Consider the following 18235-nt stretch of genomic DNA (forward strand, 5'->3'; position numbering starts at 1 on the left):
TTTTCAGCAATCAAGAATTACTATATTTTTAAATGGAAATACCATTACTAAAATAGAAAATGTCTTTTGTTTCCAAAGTAGGTATACTAGGGCAATGAGAGAATCATAGTAAAAGTAAGATACTGTGTGGCAAAGTTATCTCAGGGTAAACGCTGCAGCTGCAACTGTCACCAGCAAGTATTCTCAGGGCGAATGAGAAAAGGGTTAGCTTTTCAAAACAATTAATTGTTATTTTTATTAGACTATTCAGCTGACAAAGGCTTTATAATTTTTTTCTTTTAAATATTTGAAAAATATTTTGTTTTGACATTTTGAGTTTTATTATTTCTTTATATTTTGAGCTATCATTGTCATGTAAAGAATACTACCTTGAGAAGGCCTATGTTATGGTTCTCCCAGGTAGCTGGAGATTTAAATTATTAACAACCATTTAAGGGAAGGTGGCAACATTGTCCAATAAGTAAGTGTGTGTGTGTGTGTGTGTGTGCATGTGTAGTGTTTGGTGTGGGAGAGATGTTGTTGTGAAGGGAAGGCTTCCAAACTTCCCTGTACATCATATGTACCCATCCAACATGACTTCTCCTCCAGACATATTTCTTTTTGCCCCCTTCCAAAAGATATTCAAAATAATAACAAGGGGGTAAATCAAAAGTAAAGGGAAAATAAATAAGAATTGATATGCTCATATTGAGATAACATAATGCTGGAACGGTTTGATTTCAAGTAGTCAATGACTTCATTGAGCATGTTTTAGAATCCTTCTGATCTTTGAATAGCCATGCTGATAGACCTCTCAAACATTATGAGAACCACTTTTCAAATGGTGGAGGTAAGAGTACCCAACAATCTGCTCCTCCATAAAAGCAAGAAAACAAGTGATGAAAAATGTTAAAATTACCTTTTTCAGAATTCTGTAAATTAAGTAAATATTTGTTACTACAATTTGAGGAAAGATAAATTTCCTTTCTACTAATAAAAAAAAAGACATATTATCTGAATTGCTGTAAGAACAGTGAGCTGTCTGGGTTCCCCATCCCTGTGTCCCTTACTGTAGCTCCACACTAGCCTTGAAAATCAACAGCCTCAGAACTACCGTATCTGTGAAAGGCAATGGCCTGGCAGCTACTTAAGGGGCTGAGAGGTTTCAAACTCCCCCAGAATTCTATCTCCAGAGAATATTACTATTTGCCCTGTCTGGCAGTTCCATGAAAAGCTTCCTTCTTGGGGTTTGTCTTTTTTCTTTTTTCTTTTTTTTTTTGAGACGAGTCTTGCTCTGTTGCCTGGGTTAGAGTGCAGTGGCATGATCTTGGCTCACTGCGACCTCTGCCTCTCTGCCTCCTGGGTTCAAGTGATTCTCCTGCCTTATCCTCCTGAGTAGCTGGGATTACAGGCACGTGCCACCATGCCCGGCTAATTTTTGTATTTTCAGTAGAGAAGGGGCTTCACCATGTTAGTCAGGCTGGTCTCGAACTGCTGACCTCATGATCCACCTGCCTTGGCCTCCCAAAGTGCTGGGATTACAGGCGAGGCTTGTCTTTATTAGAGTTCTCTCTGTGTACACAGCTTTATCCCCAACACATTGTTATAAAAAAGTCAGTGGCAGTTGTTTTACATCACAACTACCCGAGGAAGCAGTAACAGTTGGGGCTAGCAATCAGCTGATTGAAAAAAGAAGACGAAGAAAATGGGAGAATAAAACATCCATAAAGGGCTTTGTAAAGTGCCTACATATTTCTAGAAATCCATAAGGCCACAAAAATGTAGAGGACTGTATATATATCCAGGAATGATATGAGAAGGGGTTAATCTTTTACCCCTGCTGATTTAGAGGCTCTGTACTAGCAGGAATTGAAGGCTAAAGTAGAGTTGTAATCCTCCTGGCAGGGGTTAAAAATGTGTTATTGAACACATGAAGAATGCCTGGTCAAGGTTGGGAAGCTTACTGGATCAAGAGATCTAGAAAAATCTTTGTCAAATAATTAGCCAACCACTAAGCCAACCAAACAGAGACTTCAGTGGCCATACATAACAGAATACATAATTTTCAGATTTAGTCCAAAATAATGATTAAGCAAACAAACATCAGCAATGATTTCTTGCTGGGAGGGTACTAGTTGTGGGAATATTCAATTACATTTATAGAATTGCCACATTATTTTGTTTAAAATATCTAGTTCTTAAGAAAAGTTACAAAATGTGCAAAGCAACAGACAGGTATGACCAATACACAGGAAAAAAGGTAATCAATAGAACCTGTTCTTGAGGAAGCCCAAATATTGGACTTTAGAAAGATGTCAAATCACCTATTTTATATCTATATCTATATCTATATATAGAACTAAATAAAATAATGCATAAATAATTAGCAAAGTATGACAATGATGTATCAAAAGAGAAAATATGAATAAGGAGATAGAAATAATAAAAGAGAACCAAATGGAAATTCTGAAGTTGAAAAGTATAATGCCTAAAATAAAAAATTTAGTAGAAATGCTCTGGAACAGATTTGCGCTGGCAAAAGAAAGAATTAGTGAATTTGAAGATAGGTCAACTGAGAAGATTCAGTATAAAACACAAAGTAAAAAATGAGTAAAGTGACAAGAGGCTCAGAGACATTAGGACACAATCATACTAATATGTACATAACAGGAGTTTCAAAAGCAGAGGAAACTGGGAAAAGGACCAAAATAATATTAAAGAGATAAAAACCAACAAATTCTCAAATTTTAATATAAAATTTAAAAGGAGTTTTAATAAATACATCCAAGAAGTTCAAAAAACTCCAAGTAAGATAAACTCAAAGAGATTCACACCTAAGCATATCATAATCAAACTGTCAAAACTAAAGATAAAGAGAATTCTTGAATACTACAAGAGAAAGATGATTTGTTACTTGAAGATATTATAATAAGATCAGCATTAGGTTTCTCAGCAGAATCCATGATGGCCAAAAGGCAGTGAAATGATCTATTTAAAGTGGTGAAAAAAAGATTGTGAACCAGGAATTCTGTACCCAGTAAAACTATCCTTCTTGAAGTAAAGAAGAAATCAAAACATTCCCAGATAAACAAAAACTAAGAATGTTTGTCATTAGATGATCTTTTCTACAAAAATACCAAGAAGTCCTTTGAATTCAAATGAAAGGTCACTAGATACTTACTTGAATGTATACAAAGAAACAAAAAACATCAGCAAAGGTAGCTAGATAAATATGAAAGTATAGAAATACTTTGTAACTCTATTCTTTTTTCTGTATGATTTAAGAAATGACTTCATAAAGCAATAATTTAAAAATCATGTTCTTTAGATATTCTGAGTTCCTGGCATCTACATATGAAATTTAATATTAGTTTGTCAGTTTCTAAAGAAAAGCCAACTGGGGTTTTGATAGGAATTGCTTTGGATCTATAGATCAATTTGAGGTATATTTCCATCTTAAGAATATTAAATCTTTTGGTCTGAGATTATGAGGTATCTTTCCATTTATTTAGGCCTTCTTTAATTTCTCTCAGCAATATTTTGTAATTTTTAGAGTAAAATTTTGCATTTCTTTTGTTAAATTTATTCCTAAGAGTAATACCTTCTTGATGCTATTTTAAGTGGAACTGTGGTTTTAATTTCCTTTTCCATTGTTCACTGCTACAACTGATTCAGAACAGTTTTACAGGAATACTTTAAATCACTGTTTAGGTAACTTGGATAACAACTTTGGTTTTAGGAATGAGAAAAATAGATTCATTCAACTTTTTATAGTTACCATGACTAATGCTCCTAAAATTGGAAATGTTTTGGCCAAACCACAATTTTGGAAGAGGAGATCTGAGATAGATAACTATGTAAATGTTTCAATGCTGGAATACGTTTTTTATGAGGGTTGATAAGATCTTACCAGATGATTCCATGGGTTTGCAGACAAAGAAACTGGTAGAAATTCCATTCAGATTCTTGGAAAATGCAGTTGCTCTTTGACAGAACTCAATGAGAATTTTGAAGTAAACTATGAGAACTCTGATACCATTTGCTAGAAGGTTTTTCTATGAATTTTGGTTTTAAAACTTTGCTATCATTGGAATAAAACATTTTGAATTCATTAAATAAATTGAATATACTGAATATACTTTCAGCTTCCCATATAAGCCAAACAATAGCAGCTGTCTATTGAAATTAACTTTTATGCAGAAATAAAGTTTATATTTGGTTTTGTTTGTGCAGCTTTACTAAAGTTGTTTACAGGAAGTGAGTGTTATTTTGCACGAAAAATTAGAAAAAGAGGATCACACTTTTTTCAGCATTGTCTCTATGGTTTATGTAGATAAAATTATCAAAGTATAAAAATTAAATATATGCATATATTGTGTGTATATGTTCATGTGTCTGTCATCTGCTTCTGAAAAGGTCCCAAATATCTAGTAAATTAGAAACCATTGTTATATAAAATGGTTTAAACAATTCAATGTAGGCTTCAAGGACAAGTATGTGCTTTCATTTTAGAATTACTGATTTGTATTTTTTATTTTTCATTCTATACTCAGTCGCTTACTCAAAATCTATATTTAATTATTTAATACAGTTGCAAATTTAACATTTCCAATATTATCTCCTGATTTTCTCCTACTAAAGGTGTTCCTCCCACAGTTTCCCTCATCTCAATTATTGACAATTCTTTGCCTCCACTTGCTCAGGAGAAAAGCCCTAGTCATTCTTGAATCTGCTTTCTCATACCCCATGTTCAATCTGCCACAACACTGTGTTACTTTCTTTACATTGATTGTCTGATTTAGTGCTAACAAACCTATGCAGTAGGTATTATTTCTATATTTAAATAAATAAACATTAATAAAAGACAATAATAATCATAGCTTTTACTATGTACCAGGTACTCTTCAAGTCATCTTACTTATAATAGCCCAGATTATCCTACTAATAACTCTGTGTGGTTGTTACAATTATTATATTCATTTTACATGTGGAAAAACCAAGGCATACAAGGCTAAGTATCTTGTCCAAATTCTCATAATTCGTAAGTGTAGGAGCCAAGTTTCAAACCCAAACATAGTACACTAAAATACATTAAGCACTTGCAACTCTAAAGAGGAAGTTTTAGGAAAAGTTCCTAAATGAAATACTTCATAATTAACAGACACTAAATGTATAGGATTTTATTTTCCTTTCCTTACCAATATCCAACACACATTTATAGTTTTCCACACGTGCCAGATATTAATGCAAAAAGATGACTCCAGTGTGTTTCTTGCCCAGAGGAAGATCATAATCACATAGGAGAAGAGAGAAGAAATTAAAAAATGAATAAATGAATCAAGATGTCATTAAAACATGAAATATATGAGTATTTTTCATATATTATAAGAAGGAGTGCTAAATATATTGCAACAATCACTTGTGATACACAAATAAGTTTGTAAAATAGAAATAAAGTATTCAGGCTGAGCATGGTGACTCATGTCTGTAATTCCAACACTTTGGGAGGCTGAGGCAACCAGATTGCTTTGAGCTCAGGAGTTTGAGACCAGCTTGGGCAACATAACAAAATCCCATCTCTACAAAAATTATAAAAATTAGCCTGGTGTTGGTGGCTCTAAGTAGTAAGCCTTTAGAAACATTCTATTTTCTTTTCTGCTAAGAAACACAAGTACTGCATCTACAAGGTATGTATGATAGAAAATGAAATTAAATGAAAGGTCTGAAAGGTGTGTTTTGAACTAAACAAAATACAACTTTAGATTTTTGGGGGTATATGAATACATTGCATTTTTCTTACAGAGCATTTGGCAGATAAAATTCAGTTTGTAAATTGCATAACCGTAATGGTGTTATATAAGATTTAAATATATTAAATGCAACAGAGTATTTAACCAAAGTCCTTTCTCTTTTTCACAAAAACAAGTCACATGCAGAGAAAAGGTAACAATTGATAGATATATTTTGAAACATGGGTCTTAAATATTTACAGAGTTTAGAAAAGAATTATTTTTAAGTCTCAACTACGTAATGTTTAAGGCTTCTCAGATTATGCAAGTTATTGATATTTACCTCTGTTTCTATGACTATCAAACATGCAGTAGAGAAAATAAGAGAAATTGTTCAAAAACTGTATCCTCTATAAGGAAGTTCATTTTAGTAGCAAGTACATCTTGCTGCTTGAATACTTCCTTTTAAATGAACTCTTGATGATGTAAAAGAACAAGATTTATCCTTAAAGATGTAAAAGAACAGTCCAGTAGAATAAAGTACATGCGTTTTCTATGTAAATTGCAAATATGAAAAACATTTTACTTCATGGCATTAAAGTCACAGGTCAAAGTCAAGAGTTTATTGCCAATTTAGAAGAAAATTTCTTTTCAATGACATATGGCATGACCTTCAACTTCTACTAGTTGTAGAATGGTTAAGGTCAACGCTTCGTACATTCAGAAAATCCAAATGATGTACATGACAAATGGTAGAGTCTATTGTAACTGATTTCTGGGGCAAACGCAGTAAAATATTGCACAGTGGGATGAAAGGTTATTGACCTTGTGATATTATGTCTGACACTAATCATTATTTCCCAACTGAGCTATTTGAAAGGATAGTTAATATTTTGTTTATTTTTTCTGATTGTTTATAAGAATTGGAAATGCTCTGCCCCCTCCCTGCACCCCACTAAATGGAATACAGCTATTTCTGTTGGGATTTTGTCAACTAAGGGCAAGTTTAAGTGAACAAAAGAGTGTTTTAATTTACTTTCAGTACAGTTTTTCTTTTTTGCTTCTGTTTTAGTCAGACTTTTGTTTTAGCCTCACACAATAGGAAAAAATACGAACCTTCATGAAGAGTTAAAATTTCAGGGTTAATACTTTACCTTCCAGAAAGAAAAATAAATATTGAGTATTCACTCTTTATATACTAAAACTATCCTGGCTTTTTTTTTTTTTTTTTAAGAAAGCCTCAATAAACACTGATTTAGACATGCTTCATCTATCTCCTCTCTCAAATGTGCTCTGCTTCTGGGTTCTGTAGCCCTGCCAGTGGAATTGTTTTCGCTTTTCCCAAGTTGCCATGTTCTCATCTATTGCCCTTTTCTCCTACACTCCAGAAGTCCAATTGCCAATTAACAACTGCTACCCAGAGATTTTCTCATAGCACATTGGACTAAGGCTATTGTCCTTTTTCACTATATGTCCCATTCATTATAGGACTTTGGCTTCTTTTTGTATTTTGAAACCTTAATACATCTAAGCAACACATATGCATTCATCTGCTGTTCTTTCTGTGTAAACCATGGTCTAAATTTCTCCGCACTAAAAATGCATTAGAGATCATCATTTGAATTTACTTTAGGCAACTGGAGATAGGACAAGAAATAAGCACTACATAAACGAATTTGCCCAACTGTTAAACCTATGAAGGGCAGGAAATGTGTATCCCATGCATTATATTCTCCAAGTCTTCTTGACATGACCTAAAGCAGTAAACTTGAGCACCCAGAGTATCTGTGTAAGCTAAGAAAATGAGCTCACTCTGGGCCCACTATTCATGGGACTGCAGAGAGAAAGAATCCTAGAAGCTGTAGTTGCAAAATAAAATTCTTCTATATCTTTCATTATACAAGGTTTGTCTTTAGTCACTATCATTATTACTTTTGTTGTTATGTTTATTTTCAGGTTTGTTACTTTGCCTATACTATTAATCTACTAATATTTCTATTATTCTAGATTCAACCTTGCTATGCCCCTAACTTTGAAGCAACAAAGAAAAAAGATTTTCTATTCTAAAAACAGAGATGACTCTATAATAGGCTGTAAAGTGGTCCAAATGTGAGACCAAGTATCATGAAGAACTTTCTAGGTAACTTTGGCTTAAGAGCTGTAAGAAGTTGCACATCATCACTAACCAGTGAAAGTCAAACACAGAATATTTATGAGAATATGGTAAAAACCAGGCTAAAATTTTTTCTTAGGAAAGCTCACAAGAAAGGAACTCAAAATGTCTGGCTCATTTTTTAGGAAAAGTGTTCCAAGAACAGAAGTGTCCCAGGTCAGGAAACAACCTATTCCCATCACTCTTTTAAAGGTACATCCTAGTCTGCCTTCCTTCCTTTACAGCATCATTTACCCATGTAGGATATTTTGAGAAGCATCCGTCTCTCTAAAATGCTTTTTCCTAATAAGTTAATTAACCTATTGAAATAATTATTTTAAATGGTAAACTAGGATGTTGATGATTCTGAGGCCGTTTTCTTGTAGCAGGGATGACTGGGTTGTCATTGTTTTGGGAAAATAAGAGCAATTTCATTGTTCTTAAGAAAAGATAATTTAGTATATAATCAAAAAGGCGTATTAAAAAACTAAAAAGCAAAAAATGGTATGTTCTTCAAAATTTGGTCTATAACTAACCTTGTTCACTTCTTCACCATGAAACAAACAAAAATTTCCCTTCTCGTCATATATAAACATCCTTATAAAAAAGTGCAGTTTCTATTCTGCATTTTTCTAAATCTGTCTCAAGGCAGGTGAGTTTCAAATGAGTACCTTAACAAAGGAAACACTCGAATTTCCTCATCTATGTGGTATTACTTGTATTTTATGAATGCCTTACAAACAATTAGTTCTTTCTTTTTTGGAGTCAGGCATCTATGAGACAGATCAGTTACTGAATTTAAAAGCACTAAAGTTACTTGTAGAGTTCCTGCATTACTCAGGGTTATCCAGAAAAATAGAACCAAGAGTAGTGTGTGTGTGTATATATATATATACACAACCACACACACGCACACACACAAGTATATATATATATATATATATATATATATATACACACTTGTATATGCACTTATATACAAAACAGTGTGTGTGTATACACACACACACACACACACACACACACACACACACACATATATATATATATATATTATATATATAGAGAGAGAGAGAGAGAGAGAGAGGAGATTTGTTATGGGAATTGTCTCATGAGATTATGGAGACCAAGAACTACAAAATTAATTTGGGACGAATAATTGCAAACCACAGCTTGAGGTTACCTGTCTGATTGAGAACTGTGATGGTTAATTTTATGTGTCAACTTGAGTAGGCTATCAGTTGTCCAGATAGCTGGTAAAATATTCTTTCTGGGTGTGTCTGCTGTGAGGGTATTTCCTGAAAAGATGATAATTTGAATAGGAAGACTAAGTAAAGAAGATCATATTCACTGGTGTAAGTGCACAGTATCCAATCTGTTGTGGGCCTAAATAGAACAAAACGGAAGAAGAAGGGCAACTTTTCTGTTTCTATTCCAGCTGAGACAGGGACATCCATCTTCTCTTGCCCTCAGACATTGGCATTCCTGATTCTTCAGCCTCTGGACCCAACCATAGACCCTCCTCCACTATGCCTATTCTCAGGTCTTTGGATCAGGAGTTACACCAGGTTTTTGGACTTGGACTAAATTACAACCACCAGCTTTCCTAGTTCTCCAGATTGCAGACTGTGGGAGTTCTTGGTCTCCATAATCTCATGAGCCAATTCCCATAATAAATCTCCTCTCTGTCTTCTCCCCCCTCTCTATATATACACACACTGTTGTGTATATATGTATGTATATATATACACACACAGACACACACACACTTGATTCTGTTTTTCTGGATAACCCCGAATAATGCAGGAACTCTACTAGTGACTGTAATGTTTTTAAATTCAGATGGTATCTTAAATTATAGATAGAAAAGCTGAGATCCAAAATCTTAAGTTATTACTCTCAGGTCATAAAATAAGTATGTTACAAAGCTGAAAGTAAAACCTGAAATACTGATTCTTGGATTGGTACTCTAGCCTCCAGTATATCACACTGCTTTTCCAACCTCAGTTGACCAAACTCTCCCTTAGTTAGACTGTCTTACAAAAGCCTATTGTTTTATATATTAAAATGAGGAAATAATTTTTTAGTTTTGTTTTGTGTATGCAAGCAATATAGTAATTATTTTTATCTCCATTTCTAAGGTATGTAACCTGAGTCTTTATGGAATTTCCCAGGCCACATCTCACATCAAATTCTAGACTATGAATTTCTAGGGAAGTAAACTTTTATACTATAAGTAACAAACCTATGTTCAAAGACAGAAATAATTTTTGCAAGTTAATAAGGAAAGAAAATGTCAGAATCTGGGCATATTTCATGTGCTGTGATGGTGCCAATCTCATGGACTTTCTACTCCTGGTTTGGTCTGTTCTTACAATAAAAGTGTCAAAACCTTGGTCAAGTGCAATGCACAGGAGTTGCATCCACAACAGCAATTAGTCAGAAAGAAGAGGTATTATCCAAGGATGCTACAATACAGTATCTTTCCACTTGAATTAATCATTTTCAGAAAATAAGACTAAAAGTACTGTTAAGAAGCAACAAGGGCAAAAGGGAGATTTACTGCTGGTCGAAATGGACTAGTAATTCTTTGTTCATCCTCATAAAAATCATGCAGTGCAGCAGGGGGGAGAAATTAAAGAAGCATTTAGAAGGCCAGTGGCAATGGTATATCATTGTAAAGACGAAAGAATGAGAGCATATTAGGTGAACCATAGCACCAACGAAAGAGAAGTAGGTGCCTGCTGTCCTCCTTTGATCTTACCTTATTCATCACGGCAAACTTGTCTATGTAACATAGGAAGTTTCTCCTTACAGGAAAAGAAAAATATTTTGAAAGAGACATATAAAATCCTCTTGTGCAATTCTTTATGTATATGTAAAAATATATTTCTGCCAGAATTGGAAGATGAATCATATTTGTAGTATTTGCTAAAATGTAAAAATTTTGTTGACAACAGAGTTGACAACAGAGATACATGCTTTAGATTACTTTTGTGATTCTTGACAAAATTTTCTATAGAGGTTTTACTTTCTAAAGATATTTTAACTTTTCTGATGTGCTTTCATGCCTTTTTTCCCATTCGTTTATTTATTTACAGATATTTGTGAAATGGCTGCTGTGGCTGGACTGTATCCTAGATGCTGGTGATGCGTTGGTGAATAAGACAAACCTTGCTCTGACTGTTGGAAGCTTGTATTTTCATGATGGAAAGACAAACAATGCACAACTAAATAAACAAGATGTTTTTGGAGAGTGACAGAACTAAGATCAGATTGGTAAGAGTGTGAGTTCCTATTAGGAGCTAATCGAAAGTGGTCTGGGAGGATCATTGTGATGAGGGGACTCTAGAGTGAGAAGGAGCTAGCCAGGGGGAAGATTATTATTAATTTCTTTTAAGCACTCTGAGAGGTATTTTGACCCTGTGCTAATGCACCTATTTTACGAAATAGGAGCATGAGACACAGAGAGAATCGCTGACTCCCCTAGGGAGCACAGTGCATTAATAGCATAGCCAAGGCTAAACCCAGGCCTCCTCATTTTTCTATAACCATGTTTAAAATACGAGAAATACATGGCAGATTAAGATTTATAGTATGGATTCGTAAAACAAATGCAGAATAAAATGTTCATTATTCTGGAGTGATGTATATTTTTCTCACTCAGTGTTATTGGATTTGTTTTCTGTGTTTTTTGTTTGCTTTAGTGCAGCTTATGTCTGTTTGTGTATTATGAACCAGTGCTTCAGAGTAGTCATTTCTTTAAAAAACTGTAACTTAAATTAGCAATTATGTATGTTTAAAAGTACATATTTTACCAATAAAGAGAAGGATTTCGAATAGTTTTATATTAGCAGGGATTCAAGAATGAAATACATACACTTTTCTTCCCAGAGCCTTGTGCCCATTTCCTAAACTTCTGTATTTTAGGAATCCCCCACTAAAGATAAAACTGCCAGACACTCAGTCTCCCAGCATCCCTTCTGGCTTGTCTAGGACAATTGGATGCATCACCCCTTATTCTGAATTAGGAACTAGAAAACAAATGAGCAAGGGTGGGAATCCATTTTCATGGTAGATGGCGGCCAAGCATCAACATCATTCATATTTCAGGGGCATCAGAGAAGGCAGGGCCAGTGCCACGCAGAGTGCCCAGAGCCAGCCACAGCGGCAGTGCAGGGGCAGCATCTGGTACTCATGGGCTGGGAGTCTTCTCTGAGGTTTGGATTTTGGGGTATGACTTTGCTGCTGCTCTTGCTCTTGCCTAGCTGTTTTTAGTTTGTCCATTTCTGAGATGTTATCAGACTGTGGACATGTCAATATGTCTCAATGTAACATCAGTAAATGTCTTCTCTGGTTAAATAGGTCAGAAGTGATTTCTGTTATTTGTAACATTCAAATCATATCTAGATACAGCTTCTCTGAATAAAATTATGTGTGTGTGTATATATATATGTATAACAGATATTAGTTTTATTAGAAATCTCAGATTGGAGCTAGGTCAGAAGACAAATATATGAAATTTGTAATATCTCCACAGGAAAATTCTGCCCCTATTGAGAACCTCTGGAATTTTAAATTCATTGATTCCTAAGGCAGAAATCAGTGGTGGGGGAGGTGGGGGGTGGGATGGAGTGAAGAAAACATTTGGTTGAATTTTTGTCTTTTGTGGGTACAAGATTCTGAGCATTATGGAAATACATTTTGCAAACACAATTGAGGGAGCCTGAGAATCATGGGAGATGCCACATATATAAACAAAGCCAATCTGTTACAAATTAATCTTAAACATATATAAAAACATATGGATAAAACACTTTTCAAAAAAAGTTTAAAAATATTTATAGTATATGTTTTGTGAAAATTATATTGAGCAAAATGAGAGCGAATTTCTTTAACCAATCTTTTTCTACTGGTTTTAGTCTCTACATTCACAGAGTTTCATATTTGGAGGAAACAATAAAACTTCTCAATAAACTAAAAGTAAACAAACAAACAAACAAACATAACTACCCTATCGCTAAAAAAAAGGGAGGAAATAAAAAGTCTACTAGCCATATCCTGAAGGGTGAAATGCCCCAAATTTGCAAACATATTGCATAAGTGAAATATGAGTGCCAAGGTGTGAAATGGCTTGCATATCTTTAATAATTTTCTTGCATATCTTTAATAATCATTTTAATAAATTTCTTAGGAAGCATGGGTGGCTTTTTGAGGTGAAAAATAAAGGTTTTATTTTGCAAAAGCATATAAACCACAAACTCAAATTGAATTAGCAAAATATGTAGTTGCCATTTTTATAGGATGGCATCAGATACAATTTTTGACTTACTCTATATACATGCTATGACTATAACACCAGTGGGCATAGGATTTTACTTCAAGAAGCTAACAGATAATTAACCATCTGAACACCCTAATGAATGGCTCTCTTACTTGTATTGGAGAAATATATGCAGACGACATTGCAACATTGTCATTTCTACTTCGTTATTATTTATGTTTATTTATTTATATTTCCAGTCCTGGGTGATAGTGATTTGTCATTCAATATAGTAACCATCATCCTTTAAGATCCCAGTATGAAGTACAAGTATAAATTCAGCCTTATTTTAAAATGTAACCCACGATTATGCTGCTATCAAAGAGTTTAGTGCAATGTTCTTGTGATGCATTACAAATATAAACATTCCATTGTTTCAGCAGAATTGAGCTTCAAATAAGAACAGAGGGCACTTGACAGACAGGTATCAAAGTTTAGGCATAATTAATATCCTTCTCTGACCCATAGGTCAATAACTAGGCTTACATTAACACTGCATAATTTAGATTAACAAAGGTTTATCGAGTAAGCAGCAGGGGATCCACTGGAATGCCATAAATAACTGAATAGTGTTATATGGAATCAAGAGGATATCGATTGAGTTGTTGTCCTGGGAACACTGGAGTGGCTTCTAATTTTCTTCAGCACTGTTCTATAATAGGATATCCCTGCATGTGTTTCCAGATGGTGATTTTTCCTGAGTGCCAAAGTTAAGTCAATGCCACCAAGGAAAGTGGGAGAAGAAACTGCCCTATCTACATTTAGGGAATTCTCACTGAAGGTATGATTTCATCTCTCAGCATCTCTTAGTGACTTAATATTCAAAAATTTTAACTGATGTTTCATTTACCACAAGGTAGAAATTCCAGCAATGTAAATTAGTTGTTATTAATAAGTTCTAGATTTCATTGTTAAAAAGTTAAATTTAATGATTCTACAGGGAATGCATTTAAGGGAACAAAGTAAAAGTGAGAAGTAGTAAAACATAAAATTCAGTTTTTTAGCTCATGTCTTTCAAAAGCTTTGTAGACTTAATTCCAAACACTTTGCAATTGTTCTTGTATACCTCTTGTCCCCCCTTCCAAGTTTCTCACACTCCTCATTGGCTCAAAACCTGTCATTTGCCAAGTCCCATCCAAATCATCTCTAATCCTAGTTTTGGAAGACCATTTTCATCTTCCTCCTGACCTCCCTCCCCTTCTTTGTCTCTTGTGATTTTACAGTGTCAACTTCACCTATAAATAGGCTTTGTCTCTCTTCCACATCAGGCATCTGTGGTTCATTCCGTCTCTGCTGGTTCTCCATTTCCCCCTTTTAAAAGTCTAGGAATTAGCTTGACTGAAACAGCTTATCCGTAGAAGGTAGAGAAAGGTAGAGGAAACTTAACTGAGAAGACAATTAAGACTGGTGTGAAATGATAGTAGAAGTTGGGAAAAGGAGGCTGAGATAAGCAATGGGTAAAAATATATACATATTTTATATACATATTTTTACTGGATTTCCTCAAAAATATATGTTGTGATGCCATGAAAGGGAAGGATGTGTTGATTTTCTTTGGTTGTTTAAATATCTGTCACTTACCTTCTTGTATATAGTTTTGCTGCTCTAATTTCAGTTTTGATTTTATAAATCCCAACTTTCATTTTGTTTTTCATATCACAACAAAATAATTTCCCTGAACTTTGAACAGTAAAGTCAAATTACATGGAAACCAAATGTCTCTAGGTCTTTATAATCCTAAATTATGTGTTACTCAAGAAATGGCATAATGAATAGGTAATTGGCATAGGTAATTGTACATGTACATGTACATGTACATGGCATAGGTAATTGTACAACATGTGCATGCCTTAAGAGACCTGGATTCTCTAGTACTATGCTCTCCATTTAAATGCCCAAGTTTTGTGTTGCTACTTACATTCAAATTTATAGAAGCATCCTGAGAAAAACCTAAGTGAAGGCTGTATCATATTAATTTCCTCTCAGTGAATGTCCTATGGATTTTCCTAAAATATCAGTATGTACATTTTGACATATTTGAATATATAGCTCTGTAGTAGTCCATTCTCATGCTGCTAATAAAGACATACCCGAGACTGGGTAATTTATAAAGGGAAGACGTTTAATTGACTCACAGTTCAGCATCGCTGGGGAGGAAATGTACAATCATAGCAGAAGGAGAAGCAAACGCATCCTTCTTCATGTGGTGGCAGGAGTGAGAAGTGCAGAGCAAAGGGGCATGGGAGGCAAGACCTTTATAATACCATCAGATCTCACGAGAACTCACTATCATGAGTACAGTGTGGAGGTAAACATCCCCATGATTCAATTACCTCCCACCGGGTCCCTCCCATGACATGTGGGGATGGTGGGAACTACAATTCAAGATGAAATTTGGGTGAGGATACAGCCAAACCATATCATTCCACCCCTGACACCTCCCAAATCTCATGTACTTATTTTTCAAAACCAGTCATGCCTTCCCAACAGTACCCCAAAGTTTTAACTCATTTCAGCATTAATTCAAAATCCACAGTTCAAACCTCATCTGAGGTAAGGCAAGTCCCTTCTGCTCATGAGCCTACAAAACCAAAAGCAAGTTATTTACTTCCTAGATACAATGGGGTATAGGCATTTGGTAAATATGGTCATTCAAACTTGGAGAAATTGGCCAGAATGAAGGGGCTACAGGCCCCATGCAAATCTGAAATCCAATAGGACAGTCATTAAACCTTAAAGTTCCAAAATGATCTCATTTGACTCCATGTCTCATGTCTAGGTCATGCTAATGCAAGACGTGGGCTTACACAGCCTTGGGCAGCTCCACCACTGTGGCTTTGCAGGATACAGCCGCCTCCCAGCTGCTTTCATGGACTGGCATTGAGTGTCTGTGGCATTTCCAAGCACATGGCGCAAGCTGTTGGCGGCTCTACCATTCTGCAGTCTAAAGGACAGTGGCCCTCTTCTCACAGCTCCACTAGGAAGTGCCCCAGTGGGGACTCTGTGTGGTGGCCCCAACCCCACATTTCCCTTCTTCACTGCCCTAGCAGATGTTCTCCATGAGGGCCCTGACCATGTAGCAAACTTCTGCCTGGACACCCAGACGTTTCCATACATCCTCTGAAATCTAGGTGGAGGTTCCCAAAACTCAATTCTTGACTTCTGTGCACCCACAGGCTCAACACCACATGGAAGCTGCCAAGGCTTGGGGCTTATACCCTCTGAAGCCATGGCCTGAGCTGTAGCTTGGCTCCTTTTAGCCATGGCTATACCAGCTGGGACACAGAACATCTAGTCCCTAGGCTACACATAGCAGGGGGCCCTGGATCCAGCCCAGGAAACCATTTTTCTCTCCTAGGCCTCTGGTTCTGTGATGGGAGGATCTGCCATGAAGGTCTCTGACTTGTCCTGGAGACATTTTCCCCATTGTTTGGTGATTATCACTGGGCTCCTTGTTATTTACGTGAATTTCTGCAGCCAGCTTGAATTTTTCCCCAGGAAATGGGTTTTTCTTTTCTATCACATTGTCAGCCTGCAAATTTTCCAAACTTTTTTTTTTTTTTTTTTGAGACAGAGTTTCACTCTGTTGCCCAGGCCGGAGTGCAGTGACGCAATCTCGACTCACTGCAAGCTCCACCTCCTGGGTTCATGCTATTCTCTTGCCTCAGCCCCCCAAGCAGCTGGGACTACAGGCACCCGCCACCGTGCCTGGCTAATTTTTTGTATTTTTAGTAGAGATGGGGTTTCATCATGTTAGCCAGGATGGTCTCGATCTCCTGACTTTGTGATCCGCCCACCTCAGCCTCCCAAAGTGCTGGGATTACAGGTGTAAGCCACCGCGCCCGGCCTAAATTTTCCAAACTTTTATGCTCTGCTTCCTCTTGAACACTTTGCCATTTAGAAATTTCTTCCACTAGATCCCCCAAATCTTCTCTTTCAAGTTCAAAGTTCCACATAGCTCTAGGGCAGGGGCAAAAAGTCACCAGTGTCTTTACTAAAGCATAACAAGAATCACCTTTGCCTCCCAACGAGTTCCCCATGAGTTCCTCATCTCCATCTGAGACCACTTCAGCCTGGACTTTATTGTCCTTATCACCATCAGCATTTGGTTAAAGCCATTCAACAAGTCTCTAGGAAGTTCCAAACTTTCCCACATCTTCCTATCTTCTGAGCACTCCAAGTCTCTGGGAAGTTCCAAATTTTACCGCATTTTCCTTTATTCTTCTGAGCCCTCCAAACTGTTCCAACCACTGCCTGTTACCCAGTTCCAAAGTCAATTTCACATTTACAGCAGTATCCCACTCTACCAGTACCAATTTGCTGTATAAGTCCATTCTCAAGCCGCCGGTAAAGCCATACCCAAAAAATTGGGTAACTTATAAAGGAAAGAGGCTTAACTGATTCACAGTTTAGCATGGCTGAGGAGGCCTCAGGAAATTTATAATCATGGCAGAAGGGGAAGCAAATACATCCTTCTTCATGTGGTGGCAGGAGAGAGAAGTGCAGAGTGAAGGGCAGAGTGGGGGAAGCCCTGTATGAAACCATAAGATCTCATAAGAACTTATTATCATGAGAACAGCATGGAGGTAACCATCCCCGTGATTCAATTACCTCCCACCAGACACATGGGGATTATGAGACCCACAATTCAAGATGAGATTTGGGTGGGGACACAGCCAAACCATATCAAGCTCATTAGGCACTATGATAATTTTAGCTTTCAGAGTTTGAGACTCTAAAAATTGAAAATTCATACCTTTGGATTTACGCTTCAGGTTAAACTAGTGCCAATACGAGTGGATAGAGTTAGGTAATGGTTCTTGATCAGGAGTGATTTTGTCCCTCTTCCCCTACATAAAAGACATTAGGCATTACTTGATTTTTATAATTCTATGCGTGCTGTTGGCACCTACTGGGTAAAGGCCAGGAATGCTACTAAATAGCTTACAATGAACAGAACATCTCCCAAACAATTATCATATTTAAAATGTCAATGATGGTGACAAGGTTGAGAAACCCTTGATCACATATTTGTGAAGTGGTCTTACCAAG

General features: G+C 36.0%; 1 long non-coding RNA gene across 1 annotated transcript in view; it reads left to right on the top strand.

Annotated features, from left to right (window-relative positions):
* LOC123573892 (uncharacterized) overlaps positions 1–13968 on the top strand; it is a 79499-nt gene extending 65531 nt beyond the window's left edge. Inside the window, exons 2-3 of the long non-coding RNA XR_006698599.2 lie at positions 10962–11139; positions 13868–13968. This is a non-coding gene — a long non-coding RNA (uncharacterized lncRNA). The remainder of the gene's footprint in view (positions 1–10961; positions 11140–13867) is intronic.
* The last annotated feature ends 4267 nt before the right edge of the window (positions 13969–18235 follow it).

The sequence above is a fragment of the Macaca fascicularis genome, chromosome 6, assembly GCF_037993035.2.
Source record: "Macaca fascicularis isolate 582-1 chromosome 6, T2T-MFA8v1.1".
Lineage (NCBI taxonomy): Eukaryota > Metazoa > Chordata > Mammalia > Primates > Cercopithecidae > Macaca > Macaca fascicularis.